General features: G+C 44.6%; 1 non-coding gene across 1 annotated transcript; it reads left to right on the top strand.

Annotated features, from left to right (window-relative positions):
• The first annotated feature begins 693 nt into the window (after nucleotides 1–693).
• TRNAP-UGG (transfer RNA proline (anticodon UGG)) lies at nucleotides 694–768 on the top strand. The gene has a single exon. It is a non-coding gene; the product is annotated as a tRNA-Pro (tRNA).
• Nucleotides 769–8426: the final 7658 nt, after the last annotated feature.

Raw genomic sequence — 8426 nt, 5'->3', positions numbered from 1 at the left:
AGGACTGAAAATCCTCTTTAGTTTCACGCATGGGACTCTAAATCCCAATTGCGCTAGCTCTGTGGTTCGATTCCACAACAGAACGAACAATGAATGAATGTGGGCGGTCAACCAGGTAAGCCTGTGCCCAGGAAAGAAAGGACTAGGGAGGGATTGAGAGAAGCTTTCACAGTGGAAAATGCAAAAAAGCATATCGTTCTTAGAAATTGTGGAATTTGACTCAGTTAGAGCTATGGTTTAGCATCAAGAGGGAAGTTTTGTAAAAGCAACAGGAAGAATTGCTCAGATACCCGTGAGCGTATATAACTTGGGTCGTGTTATAAATGCTCTGGCTAAACCTATTGATGGGAGAGGCGAAATTGTAGCTTCCGAATCTCGCTTAATTGAATCTCCTGCTCCAAGTAGAATTTCCAGGCGTTCCGTATACGAACCTCTTCAAACAGGGCTTATTGCTATCGATTCGATGATCCCTATAGGGCGCGGTCAGCGAGAGTTCATTATTGGGGACAGACAGACTGGCAAAACAGCAGTAGCCACAGATACAATTCTCAAGAAAAAAGGGCAAGATGTAAGAAGAACGAGAGCGAGCCTTCACGAAAGAAAATGCAAGTGAAAGAGAATTGTCAAAATTTCCTAAAAGCGGTGGTTCTTTTCTTTATGGATCGGGTAGATCCATATGTTCTGAGGGGGAGACGAGGTGTAGCGCAGTCTGGTCAGCGCATCTGTTTTGGGTACAGAGGGCCATAGGTTCGAATCCTGTCACCTTGATGTGGTATTCACACAATGGGGCCGAAGTGCAAAGCCCCGTAGCCTATCCGCGGTCGGGAAGGCAGGCGAAAAGCGCGCACAAAAGAAAAAGAAAGCTAAAAAGCTTATTTGTCAATCCATTATCTTTGGTATTCTTCTATATTTAGATCATATTATATAGCTATTTCACAGGTTTTATTTACATACCTCAGTCATGTTATTTGTCTAGCCTTCAATCAGAATAGCCTCTCCACCGGTTCCGAAGATTCTTTCGGCATCAATGTGCTTTTGGAATCTTCCTATGAAACAAATAACATTCTGGAACAGTTTAGGACAGAACAGGCCTCAGTAGAAAGCGAGCTTTTTTCGCGTATAGCCACCTCGAAGCCCAATTAGCGCACGGGCTGCCCCCTCAACTCAACCCTGACGAGTACGCAAACTTGGTCAGGGAGCATTTAGACGGTGCAGTTAGTATTGACCACTACCGCCAAGTCCATAATTCACAAATTGATGAAGTCCACATAATGGAGCTCAAAAGCCGATTACCAAATCTACTTTTTTAGCATCTTGAAACCGCACATAAGAAATATTATGAATGAATCACCTTACAATAACATACGAGAGACAGCTTTCTATTTTGTCGAACAACAAGTCGAACCCAATGAACAATTCCATTCAAAGGAATGTTCTAGAGTTTTTTCCACTATATTCGCGATATTTAACAAAATGGAATAAATTCTTCACGATTTCTAGAGTTCCGGGATTACTTCACTGATATCGATTTTCGCCTAAGCACGGCCTCTAGGTTAGTTCAAAGTGTAATACAACGAACTATCGATACACCGAAAACGAGTCAAGATGGATACATAAAATGGAGACATCGTGGATTACCCAAATTGGGACGACGATAGGACATTTCACTTTCTTTCGCAATATTTCTGATCATGACTCAACCACTAGGAAAGGGGATTGCTTACTCTCAGCCACGTTTTCGCTTATGCTTAGTCAAGTGAGGATTCCATTCGAAGTAACGTAACAGGAGCACCATCTTCAAAACTTCTCGGGATCCGGAGTTTTTCGATAAAAGGTCCCATCCTTCAATATCATGATTGGGTCAACCAGGCCAGATCATAAGTGAAATAGTTTGATCGGGTCGACCAGGTCAGGCCCGATCATGAGTGAATAGAAAATCGAAAACGTACATAGCTGTTCCAGCGGAAATACTTTGTTTAATTCTACCACTTCTACTAGGAGTAGCCTTTTTAGTGCTAGCTGAACGTAAAGTAATGGCTTTTGTGCAACGTCGAAAGGGTCCTGATGTAGTGGGATCGTTCGGATTGTTACAACCTCTAGCAGATGGTTTGAAATTGATTCTAAAAGAACCTATTTCACCAAGTAGTGCTAATTTCTCCCTTTTTAGAATGGCTCCAGTGGCTACATTTATGTTAAGTCTGGTCGCTTGGGCCGTTGTACCTTTTGATTATGGTATGGTATTGTCAGATCCGAACATAGGGCTACTTTATTTGTTTGCCATATCTTCGCTAGGTGTTTATGGAATAATTATAGCAGGTTGGTCTAGTAAGACGGGGGGCGGCCGTTCGGTCGCCTATGATATACGGACCAATTGGTCAAAAATGGGTTTGTGCCGCAGGTGTTGAACGATCTACTCTACACAGGTGTGGGCTTACAGGGCTAGGGCTCATAAACCCTTTCTTTCATTCATCAAGGGGTCGGTCACTTTTCCGGGCCGGGATCGAGAAGTGGAAGTCATAAAAAAGAGATGTTTCTCTTCGCACCTCATATCAAGAGGAAAGGTAGCTTGTCAAGCTGGTCTCACTATTGGAAATTCTAGCTTTCTTTTTTTTTTTTTCACCGGCTCTTCTTCTTTGTCAACGCTACTAAGGACCTGACGGTTCGCCTACTTGATGGATGAAAGAACATGAGAAAGGGTTCTAAAATAAAAGGCTAGAAAGTCTACTACAGTACAGTCAAAGTCAGCGGCTGAGTTTGCCTAGCCTCGCCTACTCATTTTTGTAGGCGAGCGAGTTAGCGAAGAGGCTTAGGGATAAGAGAGTGTCGGTGCGTACGTAGCCTTCATTCTACTACGCTACACAAAGTCACTTAGCTCGACGTTAATTAAGAGAGTAAAGGAGGAATACCCTACATAGAAGAACCACAGTTCGCTTACAAAGGTATAACCTTTAGCTCCCCGGGGCTAAGCTGCTTCGCACCACTGATAGTTAATTAAGATTCCATTTCAAAGGCGCTACTTTGTTTCGCAAGCCTTTGTCATTGTCAGTCAACTAAGGTTGGCCCTCGGCCCCCTGCGAATCCGTAAATCAGAGAGCATGCCGCAAAAAAAAGGATGGTCCCCTATGCATTTCATTCTTTCCGGAACGCAAAGAATTAAAGTACCTGACCCCCCATCATGGTGAACCTCTCCTTGTGATCGGGATGAGGTAGATGCCTCCCAGCCGGGGGGGCGGATCGAATCGGAGTTTCCTTAGGTAGCCACCGACCTACAGTTCTCCTTAAACTTCTGTGCTTGGTGGAAAAGAAGCGAACAAAGGTACGCTCGCTTGCTGTCTTGTTCTCTGCCGCGGACTGGGATCGCTCGCCAGCTAGGCCCTCTAGAAAAAAGTTGGAGCAACATTGTATGAGAACATATTACCCATCTTCGGGGACAAGGGGCGGAACGACCTCTCGATCTACTTACTGCAGCCCAGGACGGGCGTCGTCGTCTAGGCGTGACTTCTTGTTTTGATCTCCCCTACGCCTAGGACGTTGTCTGGGCCAAGAGCCATAGTTAGTTGCTGTTTCCATTTGGTTCTTCTTTCTCGTTGTTGATACCGGCAAGACCCAGCCAGATGATGATGTCTGCTGGTTGGTAGTGAGAGGACTCTTAGTACCCGCAAAAAAAGGGCGCTGGTGAAAAAAAACAATCATTTGATTTAGTTTCTTGCTCTCCCTTAGCAGCGGGAAAGGAGTCTATCTATCTGCCTAGCTTTGGTAGATTTCCCCCAACGCAATTCAAAAACGGAAATTCCACGAATCCCTGAGGTGGATAAGTCCGACGACTCAGCAGCAGTGCGGAATTGAGTTTCTGGTCCGGTGGATCTGATCTATAGTTAGGGGGCAATACATACCAAAAGGTTCGAAGAAGGAAGGCGCAGTATATAACCAACCCACCCATAGCCGGTCTAACTGCTGAGAGAGAAAAGTGCTTTTCTTTCCCTAAGAGTCCTCGAGTACACACAGCTATTGCGGATCCTTTGCGAGATCAGGATTTTTGATTCATAATTTAGAATCAATCCATGTTAGGTCAACATCGAGACAGAGCATCTCAGTTGGCTCTGTCAAGGAAGTGAAACAGGCATTCCTAGGTTGAGGTTACCATTGGATTGACCCTCAGTCAGGCCTCCGATTCCAAGGAGTTGATTCAGCAAGTTCCCCGCGCTACCCCGCGGGAAGTCTAATCGGATCAATCGGTGGTTCCGTAATGAGTAGTCGAATACACATTGAGGGGGCCTTGCCTCCTCCTTCCCGCCCACACCTTCATTCTTTTCCTCCTCTGATCTTAGAAAGCATACTAAACTTCACTCCAATCTTTCTCCATTAGCAACAAGAGCAGCTCTATCTATCGGCCCTTGATGAGTAAGCTTAGCTATACCGCTTAGGTTGCAAAGCAGCAAGCTCCCTTCTAATGCGTTATTGCTTGGAGCCTTCTCGCTTAGTAAGCCGCCTTCGGCCCTTCCTCCTTCTTACTCTGTTTGGTATTCGCTCGCGGGTTTGTTTCCAGGTTCTTTCGTTCTTGGTTGGCTCTCTCTATTGTTGTTTGTAGATCGTGCGTCCTGCGCATTGATCCGGCAGCGAGACCCGCCCTGGTTGTAAAGCGAAGCGAGCCGTCCTTCCTTTCATTCGTTGCTTTGTCTTCGGTTTGTTTTTAAACTCGACCTTCTATCGGGACTGTGGTGACGAACCTTACTCCCCTCGGTCAAGTGGTTGACCCGTCTGTCCAATAAGTTTACTAAGTGAATGGGAATCCTATAGTTTGACCAGCCTGGGAAGAGTAGTCAGAGGCAATTCGCTAATATGGAGCTGTTTATATCGGCTTTCTTTCCTAACTAACAGGAAAAGAGAGACATGCGAGTTCGACTCTCGTTCTATCCATGTTCAGCAGTCCCTTTCCATCTTGGTACTGTTGATGGCAGTACCGCTCAACTACGAGATGCTTGAAAGTCGATGTATCAATAATGTTCCCAAGAGTAGCATCGAGCCTCGAAACGGCAAGCCATGCTTCAAGCTAAGTCAGTATGGATCTAATTGATTGCTAAACTGAAGGAACGATCTCTGTCGAAGATTCTCATTCTGAAGCAGGTGCCTAGCTCTGGAAGGATGGACGGGATCATACCTATTTGAATTGAAGAACATTCTGTAACACTTGTTTTTGAGTGGGGAAGGAAAATAAGCACACAAGCGAACAACCATCTAACCGTCAGTCTGAACTCCCAGGATCAGTCCATCAGTAAGAAAAAGCTTCCGTTTCCGTCATTCAGCAGTGGAATGGAATAGTTCGATGGTATTGATCGTCCAACCATTGATTGGAATGTCTATCGTGATAAACCGTGTAATTCTATAAGCTAAGCAGATGAGGCAACAAAGAACCTAACCGTCCTCTCTGATTGACTTCATCAGAAGATTCCTATGGTCTGGTTTACCTTTCTTCTTTCCTTGCAACCTTGGATCGATATGGTTCATTCCTGGGCTATGCTCTTTCAACGGTTGACAGAAGAGGGGGACGGGCAAGGATGATCAGACTGCTTGGTTCGGTTCGTCAGAGGTATTAAAAAAACCTTCTTTTTGGTCTTTTCTTTCTTGCCGCCACTTTAACAGGTGCCGCTGCAATGAGAGCGTAAGTTGCGGAGTTTTTTCTGGATTATTTTTTTTTTTTGGTGCGCTCTTCCTTTTTTTGGATAGAAAGAAGGGTTCAGTGGGAGGGCAAGGGGTAGTTAAGTTTTAGGTTGGCTCTTGTTTTTTACAGACTTTCTTTTCGGTGTAATTTAATAAAGAAGTAGCAATTGTTCATTTCATTTCATTTTTTTGCATTGGTAGTTCTTTTTCATTTGAAAGGGCAAAGGGGGGAAGGGAAAGGATTGACCCTCAGGGATCATATTACTCAAGAAGACTTGGGGAAAATAGCAGGATTGGAAAAGTTCGAAGAGACTGAGGAAGACAAATCCATTGTCGAATCCTGCAGAGTGATAACATCGAGTAGTGGGGGCTGGCTTCCACCCCTGAGAGAGCTTGATTTACCAGAAATCCCGCCGAGTCCTAGTGGGCCTAGATTCCGCGATAAGTTCCGAGAAATGGAGGAAATGATGCATTCAAAGTTCGCAGAATTGCAAGAAAGAAAAAATCCTTGAAAGAAAAACCAAACAAGACCAGATGTTCCCTATTGTTATCGGGAACGAGACTAAATGTTCGGCCTTAATGAGATGGACCTTGATTCCTCTCCGGCCAGGAAAAGATGCGGCTCCTCTTTGTTCTACTACCTTCATCCTCGGGTGAAGCCGGTTGGCTCACCAAACAAGATATATACTGTGAAATCATTGGTAACCATGCCTAACGGTCGGTCATCTAAGCTATCGGCCAAGGCAAGTGAGAGCTGTTCAAGAGTTGGGGGCATATCTTTAGCTCGAGCAGCATCCGCTCCCGAAATGTGAGTTAAGCTTTAAAAAAAGAAGAAGAGCTACGAGTGGAACAGCTTCTTCTATTCCTTGTTGGCCTCCAGCTCCTTCTGTCCCTCAATCCTCTTCTCTGCCCTTTTTTTACTATTATGCGTGGCATGCCCCCTGTTCGTATCTTAACAGGGCAACCTTCTCTTGCAAACAATCCCTTCGTCGCTAACACCGGTAATGCCCCATCCCTTTAATACTACCTTCGAGGAATTTCTCTCGCGTCCCTGTAGTGATAAGAGCGCATTCTCTAACAGCTTTGAAGCCGAGGCAGCCATCCTCTTGCCAATCCTAAACAAAAGAAAGAAAAGCCCTACCCGCCTTCATTGGTTGAGTAAGGGGCATTTACCTATCAGTCCTAGTCCTAAGGCGCAATCGGAGCACTAAGCCCAATTACAGCTTTCCTCCGTAAATTAGACCTCATTCTCCTAGTCCTATTCCTGATTGTTATTTCGGATTCTGTGCCTGGGTGGTATCTTCTTACTATTGATTCAACCTCTTCGGGCAAACGTTGTCACTTCCTTTATTTGAAAAAAGGGGTCTAGAACTACAGTGATCTGATACCTTCTTCCCTTGGTCTGGGTAGGTAGGTTATGTAGGCTACAACTGTTCATAGGTTGTTCGATCGCAAAAGGCCAAATAATCGATTACTAGTATGCCGGATATTGCCAGGAGGCCCTTCCCCCTATGTTTGACTCATCCTAGATGGGTTCACACCTGTTGATTCCGGTCAAAGAAAAAAGCTTTTTCACGGCATCCGTCCCATCACACCAATCTACGCCAAGATAAAGAATGCTGGGTTGCCAGGAACAAACCCTGTGATTCAAGGTCTTGCCTAGAATTGCCCTAAGAAAAATGCACCCCATTAATTGATCCCTCTTTAGAGTAGTATAAGTACATCCTCGACTATAGCACGAGTAGAGTCGAGTTCTCGTACTAACCTAAGAGCAGATATGCCGAAATATTTCCACGTTCAAGCAGCTAATCAGTAAACGACTTCTCCGTAACAGTTTGAAGATTGGCTCGCAACGCAAGTAGCGGCAAGAAAGGAGAGCAAGACTTCCTTTTCTAAAAGAAGAAAGAACTAGACTTCTATAAGAAGATTTTTATAATCGTAGATCGTGGAATATTCATCTATCTTATTAGGTAACTACTTTAGCTGCTCTCGAAACTGAACCATCGTGAATAGAACTAGCGCTTAAGGAAGAGTAGGATCTGTTAGCAAGTCATATTCAATCACCCGGTCTTCTCCTTCCTAGCTTTTAGATTTTATGATTCTCTCTTGGATTTTCATACACTTAGCCGTGTACGTATCTTGGCTAAACTCGAACCTATAGTTGATCCATCCATACTCGGTAAAGAATCAAAAAGGTACTTGAAGACGACTTTGAATGGGAGGAGGTTTTCTTTTTATCCCCCCTAACCTTATTTTTATGTCTTCTTCGTTCTCAGTCCCTACGGTCCATTGTAGGATGATTTTCCTAAGGCCTTGAATTCGTTGGCAAGGTGATCAGGGTCCTCTCCCTGGTCCTATCGAACCAGTGACTTCTCTCCTGGGATTGAATATGTTTTGCCTTTCCCCGATGGTTCCGCATTCCTATGTGGGTAGGATTCGCCAGGGATGAGCGGCTTATTTAGCCTATGCGAAGCGCGAAGCATAAGAGAAGAGTGTAGCGAAGCGAGTGTAATACTTGTAGCGAATATAAGTAGTGTCAAAGCCTACACTGGCTTAGCTCTGCAGATGTTTTCAGGACGAAGACGGTGATACGATACCACTCGCCAGTGATGATAAGATTCACTCATAGCATAGGTGGAAGATCCATCCTATTTTCTTTATAGATTTATTTGTGCAAAGAAAATACGCCTAAAAATCATTCAGGGAACCTACTCTTGGTATCCTTTACCACATTCACTTTCCATATTCCCTTTCTTTAGTTCAGACGC

The sequence above is a fragment of the Aegilops tauschii genome, unplaced genomic scaffold (assembly GCF_002575655.3).
Source record: "Aegilops tauschii subsp. strangulata cultivar AL8/78 unplaced genomic scaffold, Aet v6.0 ptg000530l_obj, whole genome shotgun sequence".
In the NCBI taxonomy this organism is placed as follows: Eukaryota; Viridiplantae; Streptophyta; class Magnoliopsida; order Poales; family Poaceae; genus Aegilops; species Aegilops tauschii.
The sequence above is the reverse complement of the archived record's forward strand: the minus strand, read 5'-3'. Positions and strand labels throughout refer to the sequence as shown.